The 18,437-nt window shown below is 38.2% G+C and overlaps 1 protein-coding gene across 3 annotated transcripts in view; it reads right to left on the bottom strand.

Annotated features, from left to right (window-relative positions):
* The window catches only part of FGF13 (fibroblast growth factor 13), a 521,462-nt gene extending 503,626 nt beyond the window's left edge, over window positions 1-17,836 (bottom strand). The window contains exon 1 of one of the 3 annotated variants that reach the window (XM_084870237.1): window positions 17,546-17,836. The gene's annotated coding sequence lies outside the window, so the exon portion shown is untranslated. Of the gene's footprint in view, window positions 1-4,400; window positions 4,526-17,545 lie in introns of those variants that run through there. The other 2 variants (XM_084870234.1, XM_084870240.1) reach the window with 2 other exon arrangements.
* Window positions 17,837-18,437: the final 601 nt, after the last annotated feature.

Genomic DNA, 18,437 nt, shown 5'->3' with positions numbered 1-18,437 from the left:
GGCAACAAAACTAATTACAAAAACAAACAAACAAACAAACAAACAAACAAACAAACAAAAAATACACACACACATGAGAGGTACCCTGGCAGGGTGACTCAGTTAGTTGGAGCATTGTCTAGTTCACCAAAGAGAGGTTGCAGGTTCGATCCCTTTCCCCCCTCAAAATCAATAAAAGCATATCTTCAGATGAGGATTAAAAGAAAAGAAAACATGGGAGCAAATTAATATATGGTGCTTTATATAAACTGTTATTTTATTCTTGTAGCTTAGATAAAAGTTAGATATTGTCACTGTATGATTTCAGTTATATGTGGAATCTAAAGAACAAAATAAATGAACATACAAAGCTGAAATAGATGCATAGACACAGAGTGGATTGATGGTTGCCAGAGGGGAGAGGAGTTGGAGAATTGGGTGTAAGAGGTACAGATTAGTAGTCACAGAATAATCACAGATATGAAGTATAGCATAGTGAATATAATTAATATTATGATAAGTATGAATGTTGCCAGGTAGGTACTGAAAATATTGTGAGGAACATTTTTAAAGCATATGATTGTCTAACCACTATTTTATCCACCTGAAATCAATACAAAATAACTGGGGGGGAAACCTGAGATATTAAAAAAGTTAGATATTGTTACCTTTCATCTATAAATAATGAAAAGGGCTCAGAAAGAGAAATTTATTTTCTCAGGTTCCCAGAGCTAGTGAATAGCAATAGCAAGATGTGAACCCTGATCTTTCTGTGGCAAAAGACTATCCACTTTGTACTGCCAGATGCTGACATGGTCAAGAAGGCTTAGGTAACAGTCTTGGCATGAGTTGGCATGGGCCAGACTATTCTGGAAGAATGCATGACTAATAAATGATGCTTTGGCTTTGGTGTTAGTGGAGAAGGCATTGCTAAGACCAAAATCAAACCATGCCAGTCAAGAGGTGAATGCTATTGTGACCCAAGACCTAGAAGTTTTCTGCAGAGACCACTTCAGTAATATCCATAATTCCATACTGCTGCACTTTAGTCTTCCTGCTGGGGTACATTCTATTGTCTTCTCAGATACTCCTGCCACTTCTGACCAAGGCCAGGAACTAGGTTACCCAGAAGGCCCTTCCCTATGTAGCTTCAGGTAGAGTTTTCCATTGAGAGAAATGCACTGAAGTTTTGAAAGATGGGAGTAAAGCAAAAGTCACAATTCCCAGAAGGCTGTGACAATGTGGCTTCACTGATATCTCTATAAGCTCCCACTTTCTTGGACTTTTTACAGGGAGACCTGATGACTTCTCAAAATTCCTGTGAATTCTGACTTCCTCACCTCCAATGCTTCCCTAGGGGACCAGACCTCTAGGGAAGGGCAGTTGGGCACATTTGTCTGTGCCTCTGAAATGGACCTTCTGGACCTTCACTCTCCTAGATCCTTCCATTTTGTATGAGCCTAGTTTATATATATATATATAAAACCTTTTTTATAGAAATATTTTAGAAGCTCTATTTTCACGATATACCGAGACTGACAAAGATTCCCTGGAAGTCATGTAATTAAGGTCCAATCAGGTATAGTCATATTAAGGCCTTTTTTTCTTTATAAATGACAGAAGGTTCTGGGAAGATGATAACCTAAGCATGAGTTGTTTCCCATTCCTAATTCTAGGCTGCTTGCCTGTTTTCAGCTAAATAGCTATTAAGGTCTATGCAGAAGAGCTGCATGTAAGTGAAGGCCTAGATATTGTGGGAATCTCATCAGAAAGAAGTGTTCTCAAGCTTTGTTTTGAGTACTGAACAAAGCCTGGATCCAGCACCAAAAAGGCCCAGAGCAAGGAGACCAAGAAGTTGGGAAAACAGTATCAGACAATGTACTCAATCTTCTAGATCTCCAAGAGGCCAAGACAGAGTGAATTAAAGCAGCAGAAAAGATCATTTAGAGATAGAGTAGGTGAGGAGACTTAGAAAGAGGGCAGCTGCCTTCAGGTACTTCATTTATACCATTTGAGGGCCTACTAACACTTGGGGGAGCTCTCAGATATCCCTGACACAATGAGCTGACCCTGATAGGCTGACAAAGAAATCCTACAAAATAAAAGAGTAATATGCAAATTGACTATCACTCCACTACACCCACAAGCCATGCCAATCAGGGGCAAATATGCAAATGAAGCCTATGAAGATGGCTGCAGGGCTACAGAGAGCAGGAGGAAGGCTTGGGTTTCCCCAGCAATGGAGGAAGCCAAGCTTTCCACCTGACCTTGCAGGCCTAGGCTTCCACTCAATGCTACAAAGTTTCAATGATAGAAAATAAATAAATCCCAAAAGAAATAGCTGCCACCACGGAACAAGCAGAAGGCTTGGTTTTGCTCCAGGCTACAAAGTTTCAATTGTAGAAGATAAATAAATCCCAGATACCAGGGCCTCCACTTGGGTCGCCAGGGGGCGTGGCTGGCCTGCAAATCGCCACAGGCCCCTCGCCCAGGCTGCCCCACACCCCAATGGAACCCCCACCCTGATCCAGGACACTCTTCAGGGCAAACCAGTTGGCCCCCACCCATGTACCAGGCCTATATCTTATCTAATAAAAGAGTAATATACAGATTGACCATCACTCCAACACACAAGATGGCTCCCCCCATGTGGTCAAAGATCCTGTCCCCATGTGGACACAAGATGACCACCACAAGATGACCAGCAGGAGAGGGTAGTTGGGAGGGACCAGGCCTGTAAGGGAGGGCAGTTGGGGGCAATCAAGCTTGCAGGAGAGGGCAGTTAGGGGTGACCAGGCTGGCAGAGGAGAAAAGTTGGGGGTGACCGGGCTTGCAGGGAAGGGCAGTTGGGGGGACTCAGGCCTGCAGGGGAGAGCAGTGGTGGTGGTGGTGGGGGGACCAGACCTCTAGGGAAGGGCAGTTAGGCGTGACCAGACCTGCAGGGGAGGGCAGTTAAGGAAAAACAGGCTGGCAGGGGAGCAGTTAGGCATCAATCAGGCTGGCAGGGGAGTGGTTAGGGGGTGATCAGGCAGGCAGGCAAAAGTGGTTAGGGGCAATCAGGAAGGCAGGCAGGTGAGCAGTTGGGAGCCAGCAGTTCTGGATTGTGATAGGGATGTCCAACTGCCCATTTAGGCCTAATCCTTGCCTAAATGGACAGTCGAACATCCCTTGAGAGGTCCCAGGCTGGAGAGGGTGCAGGCTGGGCTGAGGGGACCCCTCCATGCATGAATTTTGTGCACTGGGCCTCTAGTACTATATAACCATCTGTGTGGGTCCAGCAACCAGCAGAATATTGATTAAGGTGTTCATTATAAGAAATAAACAGGCTCCGCCAGTGTGATTCAGTGGTTGAGCTTCAACTCATGCACCAGGAAGACACAGTTCCATTTCCTGTCAGGACACATGCCTAGGTTGTAGGCTCAAACTCCAATAGGGGATGGCAGGAGGCAGCCCATTGATGTTTCTCTCTCTCCCTCGCCCTTCCTCTCTGAAATCAATAAAAACATATTTTTAACCTTCATATAGAAAAGCCAAAGTGATGGAATGTCAGAATGACTGGAAGACTGACCAACTGGTCGACTGGCCTCTATGATGTGCACTGACTACCAGGGAGCAGACACTCAATGCAGGAGCTGCCCCCTGGTGGTCAGTGCACTTCCACAGCAGGAGCACTACTCAGCAAGCTTACCAAGCAGTGGCAGTGGTGGCAGGTGCAGTGGGGCCAGGATGAGCAGAGCAATGCAGGCTCCTATCTGGCCGCCTTTCACTTCATACACTACTATATCTCCCAAGGGATCCCAGATTGCAAGAGGGTGCAGGCCAGGCTGAGCAACCCCTCCAGTGCGTACGCCAGGCTTCTAGTAATACATAAAATCCTAAGTGACCAGTCAACCGTTTGACCAGTTAACTGTTTGACCAGTCGCTATGACATGTACTGAATACCAGGGGGCAGATGCTCAATGCAGAAGCTGCCCCATGGTAGTCAGTGCCCTCCCAAAGCAGGAGCACCGCTCAGTGAGCTTACTGAGCAGATGCAGTGGGGCCTAGATGAGTGGGAGTGGCACAGCGCCAGGCCTAGTCTCAGGCAGTACTACATCCCTCAGGAGATGTTGGACTACCAGTTTCAGCATGATCCTGGGGGATCCGGCAGTCTGACATCCCCCGAGGGGTTCTGGATTGTGAGAGGGTTCAGGCCAGGCTGAGGGACCCCACCGGGCCTCTAGTTTTTTATAAATAAATAAACTGGTGGGATGACAGACAAATGATAACTTGAACAACAACAGAGGTAACAACAAAATAGGAACATATGCAGAAACTCTAGTGCAGCATTTCTGGAACTGCAAAATGTGATTCTCCAACAAAACAGTTCAGTAGATGAATTGAAGGAGAGGATGACCACTGCTAAAACCCCAAATACTGACCTTGAAGATAAAGTGGAAGAAGATTCACAGAGCACCAAGTCAAAAATACCAGGAGAGGGAAATCATGAAGGAAAGTGTAAGAGACTTGCAGATCCTGGCAGATTCTGGAAACTGGAGCCTGTGGGCTAGGGGCAACGGACCGTGAGGTGGTCAATGCACCTCATAGTGTTTGGTCAAGCAGTCATTCTGGTCATTATGATGTTATGGTTGCTGGGTTTTTATTATATAGGATAATTATAAAATAATATTATATTAAACTCTATAACAGCAAATTTGAAAACATCGAGAAAATATTTTTAGAAACCAAAATTAACCCAACAAGAAGTATTTTATAGGTTAATTATCCGAAACAAGATTGAAAAAGTGAATTAAATAGTTACCACTGAAAAAGTCATCATAAAAGATTGTTTCATCTGTTTTAATTCAACTAGTCTTAAAAATAAATACTTTCAATTTCATTTAAACTATCTTATACCATAAAAAGAAGAGGGAAGCCCCTTAATTCTCCCCACCCCCAGTTTTATTGGGATATAGTTGGCACATGACATTGTGTAACTTTAAGTGTTCAATGTGATAATTTGATACATGTATACATAATAAACAAACTAAGGTTAGTTAACATTTCCATCATCTCACATAATGAGCATTTTGTTGTTGTTGTAAAAGTGAGAATATTAAACATCTATTCTCATAGCAATATTCAAGTATAAAATACTTGTTAACTATATCATTATGCTATACATTAGATCCTTGGAACTTATTAATTTTATAACTGAAAATTTACACTCTTTGGCCAATATATTTCCATTTCTCTCACCATTGGCCCTGGTACCCACCATTCTTCTCTCTGTTTCTATGAGTTCAATGTTTTCAGATTTCACATGCTACTGACATTAGACATGATTTGTCTTTCTGTGTTTGACTTACTTCCCTTAGCATAATGGCATCAAGGTCCATCTGCAGTGCAAAAAAAAAAAAATGGCAGGATTTTTTTTCTTTTATGGCTGAAAAACATCCTACTGTGTGTGTGTACACTAAATAGCCAGATTATTATGATCTCTGAATGCATAATAATCTGGCCACTCAGTGTGTGTGTGTGTGTGTGTGTGTGTGTGTGTGTGTGTGTATGTGCATAATTTAGAGAATTTAGAGACCCAGTGCATGAATTCATGCATGGGTGGGGTCCAGCCAGCCTGGCCAGGGAGAGGGGATATAGGCAGTTGGCCAGCCTGCCTGCTGGTCGAACTTCTGGTCAAGGGGACAATTTGCATATTAGCCTTTTATTATATGGAATATACACTGAGTGGCCAGATTATTATGCATCCAGAGATCATAATAATCTGGCCACTCAATGTATATATACATATATACACATATATATACAGACACATGTATCTCACATCTTCTTTACTCATTTACCTATCAATGGACATTTATGTTTCTTTCATGTCTTCTCTATTGTGAATAATTCTGCAGTGAACATGTGAGTGCAGATATTGCTTCAAGATACTGATTTTATTTCCTTTGGATATATAGCCAGAAGTGGGATTGCTGGATCATATGATAGTTATATTTTTAAATTTTTGAGGACCCACCTGACTGTGTTTTTTATAGTGGCTGTATCAATGTATATTCCCACAGCAATGGACCAGGGTTCCCTTTTCTCCACATCCTCACCAGCATTTTTTTAACTAGTAATCTCTTGCCGTCTTTTATTATACCTACAGTAATAGATGTGAGACGATATCTCATTATAGTTTTGACTTGCATTTTCCTGGTGACTAGGTATATTGAGTACATTTTCATGGAAATTTATATATCTTCTTTGGAAAAATACTTATTTAGGTCCTTTACCCAATTTTTATTCAGGATGTTTGGATTTTTTTCTATAAAATTGTATGAGCTCTTTATATATTTTGGATATTAACTATTTATCAGATATATGGCTTGCAAATATTTTCTCCCATTCCATAGGTTGCCTTTTCCTTTAGTTATTATTTTGTTTGTTGGTTTATGTTTGTTTGTTTGTTTTGCTGTACAGAAGCTTTGTAGTTTTATATAGTCCCACTTACTGATTTTTGCTTTTGTTTCCTATGCTTTTGTTGTCATATCCAAAAAAGCCATTGCCAAAACCAATGTCTAGGAGTTTTTTCTCTATGTCTTCCTCAAAGAATTAAATTGTTTTGAGCCTTATGTTAAAGCCCTAAACCATTTTGGTTTAATTTTTGTGAGTGGTGTAAGATAGGGGTCCAATTTCATTCTTTTGCATGTGGATATCCAGTTTTTCCAGAGCCATTTATTAAAGATACCATCCTTTCTTGATAGAGTATTCTTGCCTGTTTGTGGCCTGACAATTATGTTCCATTGGTTTATGTGTCTGTTTTTATGCCAGTACCATACTGTTTCAAATCCTATATCTTTGCAATATGGAATGAAATAAAGTAATGTGAGGCCTTCACCTTTCTTCAAGATTGCTTTAGCTATTCAAAGACTTTTGTGGTTCCATACAAATTTTAGGATTGTTTTTCCTAGTTCTGTGAAAAATACCACTGGACTTTTAATAAGAATAGTACTGAATCTATGGATGTATTTGGGAAGCATGGCTATTTCAATAATATTAATTCCTCTGATCCATGGATATAGTATATCTTATTATTTTTGTCTTCTTCAGTTTCTTTCATCAATGTTTTATAGATTTTTTTATAGTCCTTTTACTTCCTTGGTTAAATTTATTCATAAGTATTTTATTCTTTCTGATGCCATTGTAAATTGGATTGTTTTCTTTATTTCTTTTACATACAGTTTATTCTTTATGTATAGAAATGTAATTGATTTTTATATGTAGATTTTGTATCTTGAAAATTTATGAATTCACTTATTAAATATTAATGTGTTTTTTGGTGGTCTGTGGAATTTTCTATATCAAAATCATATTATCAGAAAACAGACAATTTTATTTTTTTCTTCCACATTTGGATGATTTTTACTTGTTTTTCTTGCTTAACTGTTCTGACTAGTTTTAGTACTGTTGAATAGAAGTGGTGAGAGTGGAAATGCTTGCCTTATTTCTAATCATAGAGGAAAAACTTTCAACCTTTCACCTTTGAGTATGATGTTAGCTATAGGTTTATCATGTGACCTTTATTAAGTTGAGGTACATTTCTTTTATACACATTTATTGAGAAGGATTTATTTTTAATCATGAAAGGATATTAAATTTTGTCAATTGCCTTTTCTATATCTATCGAGATGATATGATATGACATTTGCCTTTCATTTTATGAATGTGGTGAATCACATTTATAGATTTGGATGTAGCCAAAACAGGTTTGGCTCAGTGGATAGAGCGTCGGCCTGCGGACTGAAAGGTCCCAGGTTTGATTCCTGTCAAGGACATGTACCTTGGTTGCAGGCACATCCCCAGTAGGAGGTGTGCAAGAGGCAGCTGGTCGATGATTCCCTCTCATCTATGTTTCTAACTCTCTATCCCTCTCTCTTCCTCTCTGTAAAAAATCAATAAAATATATATATTTTTAAAAAGATTTCGATGTTGAGCCATCCATGGGATAAATCCCACTTGATCATTGTATATGATACGTTTAATGCACTGTAGATCTTAGTTTGCTAGTACTTTGTTGAGAATTTTTGTATCTATGTTCATCAGAAGTAGTTATTGTTTCTTGAGTTATTCCTATCTGGGTTTGGTTTATCAGGGTATTCTGGCCTCATAAAATAATTTTGGGAGTGTTTCATTCTCTTGTTGTTGTTTTGTGTTTTTTGTGTGTTTTTTGTTTGTTTTTGTTTTTGTTTTTGTTTTTGTTTTTGTTTTGGAAGAGTTTAAAATATTCAGCATTAAATTTTCTTTAAATGGTTTCTAAAATATACCTGTAAGGCCATCTGGTCCAGAGCTTTCCTCAGCTGGGAGGTTTTTGATTATTGATTCAATCACCTTACTTATTCCTAATCTGTGCAGATTATTTATTTCTTTATGATTCAGAGTTGATAGAAGATATGTTTCTAGAAATGTATCCATTTCTTCTAGATTGTCTAATTTATTGACATATAATTGCTCAGAGTAGTCTTCAATGATCCTTTTATTTCTGATACCAGTTGTAATGTTTCCTCTTTCCTTTATATGTTTTTTTATTTTTTTTACAATATATTTTTATTGATTTCAGAGAGGAAGGGAGAGGGAGAGAGAGAAAACAACAACAATATCGATGGTGGAGAGAATCAATGATTGGCTGCTTCCTGCACACCCCCTACTGGGGATTGAGCCAACAATCCAGGCATGTACCCTTGACTGGAGTCGAACCCAGGACCTTTCAGTCCACAGGCTGATGCTCTATCCACTGAGCCAAACCAGCTAGGGCTGTTTATTTTTTTAGTTCTCCCTTTTTCCTTAGTAAGTCTAGCTAAAGGTTTGTCTATTTTGTTTCCCTTTTCAGAAAACCAACTCTTAGCTATCATTGATCTTTTCTATTGTTTTCTATTCTCTATTAATTTATTTCTGCTTTGATCTTTGTTATCTCTAAACCTTCTGCTCACTTTGGGTTTAGTTTGTTCTTGTTTTTCTAGTTTCTTGAGGTGTAAAGTTAGATTGTTTATTTGAGGTATTTTTAAAAAATGCATCTTTATTGTTGAAAGTATTATATATTTTCCTTTTTTTCCATTGATCACCTCCACCCCATACTGCCCCTTGCCCTCACCATGCTATTGTCCCTGGTTATGCATATATAGATATAAATTTATTGCTATACATTTCCCTCTTAGCACTATTTTTACTGCATCCCATAAGTTTTGATATGCTGTTTTACCATTTACATTTGTTTCAAGATATTTTTTTAAATTTTATCTTTGGTCCTATTAGTTGCTCAGCAATGTGTTGTTTAATTTCCAAATATTTGTAATTTTTTCAGTTATTTGCATATAATTGATTTCTGGGTTTATACTATTGTGGTCATAAAAGATACTTGGTATGAGTTCAACCTTTTCAAATTTGGTGAATCTTGTTTTATAATATAATCTATAATCTATCCTGGAGAATTTTATTTGTACACCTGAAAGAATGTGCATTCTGTTATTTTTGGATGGAATATTCCCTCCTGTTGCTGCATGACCTCCACAGAGGCATGCATAAGGCAGGGGAGGCAACTGTTGACAGGCTGAGGGCATGGAGGAGCTAACTGTAGGTGAGCTCAGGGGTGCAGGCCAGTGACAGGAGACAAGGAGATGCAGGCTCACAAGCAGCTGTGAGGATCTTGGCTATCAATGTGCATTCCATAGCTGTTAAGGTCTTGCAACATGTGTGAACATGGCATTTGAGGCTGGTGATTGGTGTCAGGTTGGTGTCGTGCAAGTACACAACTGGAGGGTTTAGTCCTGAGAGTGGCTATGAGGGTCTAGGTTTGAGTTTTGCACTTGTGCAGCCAAAGAGGCCTGGGATGGTTGTTGCTATGGGTATGGGTCTGAGTCTGAAGCTCAGGCAGCAGCAAGCGGAAGGGAACTGAGAGGAATTCAGAAGGCTGGTATCAGTAAATAAAAATACCTGTGGGGTGAGATCTGCAGGGAAGTGTGTGATGGCTTTGCTGGCCATTGATTTCTTTAATGGCAAAAGCTGCTGGGGTCTTCTGCAAAGCAGGTCACTGGGAACCCCCTTAATTCCTTTTTATGAAGCCAACCCAAATTCAATATCCAAACCTGCAAAGGAGGCTACAAAAAAGAAATCTATAAATATTCTCTTTTTAAATATAGATGCTGAAATTTTTAATAAAACATTCCTCCAAATAAAATCCAGCAATCTTTCAATAAAGTTAAAGTTTGGCTACATAAGGGCATGGTAGAATATACTATTGACTCTAATTCTTTCCCTATCTCTGGATCTAGGAATTTTTCCATTTGATTTTGGAGTTCCTGCCATAAACATTTGTATGGTATACATTTTCTTGTCCCTTAACTTTGGGATCAGTCAATATCTTGTTTGGGTGACTAAAATGAGATAGAAATGTGCTTCTTCCAAGACAAGGCCCTCCTTATGCATTTTCACCTTCTGCCTTGTGACTCTGGCAGTCACCTAGAGAAAGTCTGACTAGCTGCCTCTCTCCAACAGCAGGATAAGAGTTACCTGGGGCAGAGGCATTCTAGTCACCACAACCTGAAGCAAAGCAGCCTCAACAGACCTATAGTGAAAAGCAGTCACTCAGCAGAGCCTAGACCAGATCCTCCAGACCCCAAACTAATATGAGGAATGACAAATCATTGTTTTTGTTTTTATTTTTATTTTTATTTATTTTTATGCTTTTAAATATATTTTATTGATTTTTTACAGAGAGGAAGAGAGAGGGAGAGAGGGATAGAGAGTTAGAAACATCGATTGCTGCCTTTTGCACACCCCCCACTGGGGATGTGACTGCAACCAAGGTACATGCCCTTGACCAGAATTGAATCTGGGACCCCTCAGTCTGCAGGCTGACGCTCTATCCACTGAGCTAAACTGGTTTCGGCTCATTGTTGGTTTTGAAGCCACTGAGATGTTGGCTGATTTGTTTCACATAAATTACTAACTGACATATAGGATTATGTTTAAAAATGCAAAAGAGGTTCAATATAAACTCATCTATCAAAATAACTCATTATATCAATAAATTAGAGAACCATATGAATAATTAAATCAAGAAACACTTAAAAGTCAATTGATAAATTTCACCTGTATTCCTAATACATATCTAAATTAAATAGGATTATAAGGAGACTAGAGACCCAGTGCATGAATTGTGCACAGGTGGGGTCCCTCAGCCTGGCCAGTGATAGACGCCTATTTGGGGGGCCAGCTAGCAGTGGGGAGAGACCATGGGAGGTTGGCTGGCCTACCCCCTGATTGGGGCCACTGGGGGGCCAGCTAGCCAGGGAGAAGGGCTGTGGGAGGTTGGCCAGCTAGGGGGAAGGGCTACAGGAGGATGGCTGTGGGAGCACACTGACCACCAGGGGGCAGCTCCTATGTTGACTGTTTGCCCACTGGTGGTCAGTGTGCATCATGGAAACTGGTCAAAAAATCGTTCTGGTCATTCCAGTCATTTGGTCATAATGGTTGCCTAGGCCAGTGTTTTTCAACCTTTTTTGGGCAAAGGCACACTTGTTTCATGAAAAAAATCACGAGGCACACCACCATTAGAAAATGTTAAAAAATTTAACTCTGTGCCTATATTGACTATATATAAAGTAATTCTCTTGAATAGGAATCAAATAAACACAAAGAAAGTATTTTATAATTACTTTATTATGAAATATTAAGTAAACAAAATAGTGAAAAATTATAAAATTCTTGTCTTGTCTGCACCTACGGCACACCAGGCAACATCTCGCGGCACACTAGTATGCCGCGGAACAGCGGTTGAAAAACGCTGGCCTAGGCTTTTATATATATAGATTATTTAAAATAGTACAGACAGTTTATCAAAAACAAATGCCAAAGGGCAAAATACTGATTTGTTCAAATCAAATTTAAAACTACACAAGAATGCTTCTTACCCCTACTATTATTCAACATTGCCTTGGAGAATCTAGCTTATTTTAAAAAAGACATCAGAAAATTAAAGAAAGGCAGAACTAATACAAACATCAGATATCTATTTCTTTGTTAATGGCATATTTGTACAGCTAGACAAAAAATACACTCTAGTAAAATCTGTAAGACTTATTTAGAGAATTTGGTATTATAACAAAATACAAGGTTACTATACAAAGAAATAGTATTTCTCAATTCAAGAAATCAACACAAGAAATAAAAGTGGTAAAAATTATATTCATAACTAAAAATCTCTATGGGGGAAGTGTGGATGGAGGTGGAAGAAGATAGAGGAGATAAATGGTGATGAAAAAACACAAAATAAAGAAAAAAATATATATATATTAATTAGAGAAGTATTAAACCAATATGAAGAAAATTGTAATAGCTTACCAAAACACTAAAACAAAATCTGAAAAAAGAATGAATGGTATAATCATAGGACTTCATGTTACAAAATTTCAAATTTATCAAGTCAGTATTATTTTTTAAATTCCAATTTAAATTCTCAACATATTTTTTGAGGGAAAAAGAGGGAATTCATTTGTATACATTAAGATTATACCTATATGGAAGAATAAAAAATTTGAATAGCCTTGAAAAATAAGAATAATGAGAAATATTTTAACAAAATGTCATAATATTCCCTAAAGTCACCATAATTAAGTAAAAATATGATAATGTCATGAAAATCATAGGCAATTAGTTCAGAAGAATAAAATAGAGAATGCAGAATTACCATAAATCCCATATAATTATTTAACATATGCAAAGGTGGTACTTCATTTCAGTGGAAAAATGATGAATTGTTAATAAATAATATGGATGCATCTGGCTATTAATTTCATTTTTTTTTAATTTCAGAGAATATAAAATTGAACCTCATTTTACACCAAAATCAATATAGTTTTTAGAAAAAGACATAGTCAAACATAAAAACAGTAAAAGTCTTTTTTCTTTAATCTAGTAAAATATATGCACAACCTAGGAGTAAGGTGATCCTCTTAACCAATCCTGAAAACCCAGAAGTTAGAAGAAAAATTTGACTATATACAATTTTTCAAAATTCTGGCACAGATACAATAATTAAAATCAATAGAAAAGAAATTGAAAACTTAGCTTCACACAGAACAAATAAGGGGTTTACAGATATAATGTACAAGGACCTATTACAAATTGACAAGGTAAAATATCCCATTCAAAAAATAGATGAAAGATATTAAAACAACAACAACAACCCACCACTTTATAGAAAAGCAAATCCAAAAGGCCAACAAGTTTTTCAAAAGATGCTCAGTCTCCTGAATAGCCAAAGAAACTCAAGTTAAAATAGCAATGAGATGACACTTTCACCTGATAGGACTGGTAAAATTTTAAAAGAGCAGTTAGTTAGATCAACTGTTGATGAGATTGTAAGAAGAAGTATACACCAATACATTGCTGGTGGAATTGTGCACTTGCCACATGCTTTTTAGAAAGTAATGTAGTAACATTTAATGAAATTAAAGCAATGTAGGATGGGCGTAGAGATTATTATGCTAAGCAAAATAAGCCAGCCAGAGAAAGAAAAATATCAGATGATCTCACTTATATGTGGAATCTAATGAGCAAAATAAACTGACAAACAAAATAGGTTCAGAGGCATGGATGCATGGAATACGCTGACAGATCTCAGAAGGAGGGGGCATGGGAGGAGATGGGAAGAAATTAACCAAATAACTTATATGCATAGCCCATGGGCCCAGACAATAGGGTAACAAAGGCTTGGGATGTGGCAGAGGCTGGGTGGAGAGGGCAAAGGGGAGGAATTGGGGGACATCTGTAATACTGTAAACAACAAAAAATAAAAATTAAAAAAAAAAATATATATATATACACACACACACACACACACACACACACTTTTCAACCCAGCTATTCCATCCCTGAGAATCTGTTACAGGGTAATAAAAACAAGTAAATATATATACAAAGGTGCTTATTGCAGTGTTGCTTTAGTGACAAAAAATGGATATAAAGTGAATGTCTGCTAAAAGTTGTATGGTTGAATAAATCATTCTCCATCTACATCACAAAATACTGTTCAGCTCCAGTTACATGGAAACTAAGCAACTTCAGTCAACTTGAAAGTTTCTTTGAATTAGAATAATAGCAACAATGAACACAGAAAACACACACACTGTTTTAAGTGTTATATGCATTTTAACTCATTGAATCCTCATAGCAACCCTATGAGATAGGTATTGTTATTAATCTCATTTTCTAGATGAAGAAACGAAATCCTGAAGGTCATACAGCTAGTAAATGACAAGAATTTTGTGGTAACATATAGAAAAGTGTGAGTAACATGATATAATTTCTGTAAAATAATCTGTAATAAAAAGATATATGCATGTGTATATGTGTACATATGAATGTTTTTATATAATCATGAGAATAGAAATATGGGAGGACACATACTAGGCTAGTAATAAGGGTTATTATATATTTTATATAATTATATATTATATCGATATAAGTAAATGAAAAATAATTAAAGTGCCCTGGCTGATTTGTCTCATAGTTAGAGTGTCAACCTGTGCATTGAAGGGTAAGGTGCGATTCCCAGTAAAGGGCACATACCTGGGTTACAGGTTCAATCCCAGTGTGTGAAAGGCAACCAATCACATCTCTCTCTCTCTCTCTCTCTCTCTCTCTCTCTTTCCCCCTCCCTTCATCCCTTCTACTCTCTCTCTCTCTCTAAAAAAAATCAATGGAAAAAATATCCTCAGGTAAGAATTAACAACAAAAATAATAATAATAATAACTAAAGAGACATAGCATTTTAGTTACAGATAATTCCAGAGTGATTGCAGTTACTACACCAGGTCAGATAAAGAAGGGAAGCCTATCCCAAGGGAAAACCCTGCAAATCCCCATCACGCAATGTCTTCTATACTTTCTCTGCCCTCCCTGGCACTATGCTCAGACCTCCCTTATGTCAGAACAACTGTATTTAGAAATGCCAGGTGCTTTTCCCTCCTACCTAAGTCACAAGACTACCTGGAATCCAGTCATCACTGTGCTATGAGATTGCCCAACCACAAAAGGCTTTTCTGATCCCACTTTTGTGCATAGATCTCAGATTTGGAGTATGGAGAAGAACGGATTTGCCTCACCTCCACATCTTTTATGAAAAATCAAGCCTTATCTATTGCAGAAGGATTTAAACTTTGTCATGCCCACTGACACACTCCACACTCATGGCCAAGGTGTTTATAGAGAGAAATGGATACAGACCCGTCTGCCAAGAAGCTTGGATCCTTGAAGGAAAATATATACTTTTTATATTAGGTACTCAATGGATGTTTGTTGAGTGAAGGAAATCATTCAAATACAAAGTAGAGGGTAAATTGTTGAATTACAGAACTAAAACCAAATGCTATGGGAATTGGAGTGGGGAAGCACAAACACTTTGAGAAATTGTTTTATAAACTTAAGGCATTTGAACTAGATGCAGTATTTCTGAAAGTGTTTGATCCTCTGATGTACTTAAAAATGCCAGACCTGTTGAATGAGAATTCCCAGAAGTGAGTCCCAGTATTTGTTTTTTAAAGATGCCCTCCAAGTCATGCACACTAAAGTATACTCATGAGATTAAGCAGATTTGGGTGCCCAGGCACAAAAGCAAAATAAAAAACATGGCCAATTCAATTTTACTGAGGCTGGGGGTGGTGAAGAGGAATAATGAGGAATAAATTTGGAAAGGTGGGTTAGGGCTAGATCATGGAGGATCTGGGGAATGCCAAGTGAACAATTTTGAACTTAATTGATTAAGAAATTTAACACAAATGGACAAAAAAAAAAAACAACCAAAAAACATGAGGGCCTTGACTTTCATAGTGCTTCCCCAATTTGGCCATGCATCTAAATTATCAGGATTGCTTACAAAATTCCAGGTTCTGGGGCTCCATTCCCAGACCTTTTGAATCTGAATTTACAATTATGCAGCCCAGAAATTATATTTTAAAATAATCTTTCCAGGTGATTCCTCGGCAGCAAGCCTGGCATTGGTTCATGAATGAAGTTAGTAAATCATTGCTCTACTAACAAATTCATTCCTGAAAAGTTGTTTGTTCATGGAGATTTTATTAGTGGAGTTATTTATTCACAGTACAATGCAAGTATGATATTTAGAGGCAATCTCTACCAAATCCCTTTCTCTAGACTCTAAACACATACCCAATTTAAATGCAAACCTCTTACAACTTTCAATAAAATGTGACAACATGTTTGTGTGGTAAAAATATTGCCTGGTATTAATGATGCCATATGGGTACACAAACACAACATGAGGAAAATAATTGAAAATGTGCTAGTTTCATCTAGTTTTGCAGCAAAATGATTGAACCTTAAAATAATATTGGAAAGGAGTAAGTTATAGTAAGATGTGATACTGAGAGCCATGGCTTCAAAATAGAAATATTCAGCATATATTCATTTTCAGATCAGAGGGTAAGTTGAGGCAACAATCAAGGTATAGACCAGATGAGCACTTATTCCAGCTCATGCTCCAATTCAAATAAAAGGTAGACCATATAACTTCCAAGATGTTTCTTGAAGGATTAAGATTTTAAATGTGTTATTTGGACAGTCATCTACTTTAAAGATGGGTAAAAGGAAACAAAGTGAAAAGAGATTATAATGTTTAAACATCAGTCAGTAGTTCATTTTTTTTAAGGAAGACAGATGGTTCTGAGTCTGAATATTTGTTTCCTCCATCCATGTAATATTTTAAGATCGTCATTTTCATTTAAAGTAAAGATACCTGTTAGTAAATGTCTCTTCGTTTATATGAAAACATCTTGGTTTGGCAAGGTAGAATATTGGTATAGTAGTTTGCTTAGTGCAAGACTCAAAAGTTAACTTTAACCAAGAAATCGTTGGTGTTTAACCTTCTAACAACCAAAGCAGCTTCTTTTATTCTCAGAAGGCTCCTAACCTCAAACCCAGAGATTTCTAGCTTCCATTCAATTCCAACTCCTTCGAAGGCCCATTGCTATAAACAGACTAAAAAACAGAGATGAGTTCTGATATTTTAGGAAGAAAATGGAATCCAAGCAAGTCTTTTGTACATCTAGTTTGGATTCCCTCTTTTGCTGGGACTGCCCAACCTATAAGAATCCCTGTGCTAGGCAACTGCATTACTCTGTTGCTGTACATCAGAAAAGATAAACACAGCCAGTGCTATGAGCCAAATTCAAATTATCAGAGTTAGGAGCAGGACAGGAAGGACAAGGTTTCTAAAATAAAGTATCTATAGGCAGAGAAGTTGAGAAATGGTTACATTTAATACTTGAGGTGCTTGTTTGCTAGCTAATACATTGGCTTTGTAGTAGGAGGATACAAGGAAAGGCAATAATTCCCAAACACTGCTGTGGATTGCTCAGCATATAAGGAACATGGACTTAGACTGTCATTTGTAAACTATGATCTGCCCTAATATTTGCCTCCCTGACGCAGGCCCCGGCGAAATCTGGGCCAGGGCTAAGAGGATCACAATTTCAGTAGTATTTCCCCCAATGAGTTTGGTTTCACCTACCTTAGAATTGGAGATTCAATAGGCCTGGTGATGAGAAACAAGCAAGATCTCACCATAGACCAAAATCTTAAAAGGGCCAGCAGTCACGCGCTCCCAAGGGGAGGGAGGAAGCTTCTTGGTCATATCATCACCATGTCTTTCTGAAATTTACCAGAGTCTGGATCTGAACCAAAGCACCCCCAAATTCCTAAGCCCCTCCTGGTTTCACGGGCTCCAGGCAGGAAAAGCAAATAGTCCAAAGTGATTTGCAGGGGTCAGTGAACCCTGTGTGGTTCATATAAGACTGTTGTGAGGAGTGGTAAGTCACAGGGTCTATATTGCAGCTATTTTTAGTGAAACCAAATTCCTTACCCAAGTTCTCTTGCTTCCAACTTGTTCTAAGTGTAGACCAGCTGTGGACAGATCATCTTACTGGACCAAGGCTCTGTCAAGGCGAAGGGACCAAACCAGGGAGGTGGGGCAATGAGCTGACTGTTGGTGCTTTGGCTCTTTTTCACTGTCTCAGCCGTCTCCAGAGGGAAAGGGCATTCCCCTCCAACCTGTCAGAAACTGGATAAGTTGGTGACATTAGAAGATAAAACTAAGAAGTTGGCAGTCCTTCCCCTCTTTCCCCAATTCCTACAATCTCTCTCTCTCTCTCTCTCTCTCTCTCTCTCTCTCTCTCTCTCTCTCTCTCTCTCTCTCTTCTCATCCCCACCCCCCATACACACACATGCTAGTTGATGCAAGCCAACTCCGGATCTTGGTCTGACTTGCTAGAAAGGTCTAGAAAAGAAAGTGTCATCATCCAGGAGCCAGGCCAGGGGTGAAAGTATAAGGAGAACTGGTGTCTAGTCACTTTGCAGCTGTCATTTATTGTTCTAAGATGTAGTTTTACTGGGGACAAAAATTC

Source organism: Pipistrellus hanaki (genome assembly GCF_964339955.1).
Source record: "Pipistrellus hanaki genome assembly, chromosome: X".
Taxonomy (NCBI): Eukaryota; Metazoa; Chordata; class Mammalia; order Chiroptera; family Vespertilionidae; genus Pipistrellus; species Pipistrellus hanaki.
The sequence above is the reverse complement of the archived record's forward strand: the minus strand, read 5'-3'. Positions and strand labels throughout refer to the sequence as shown.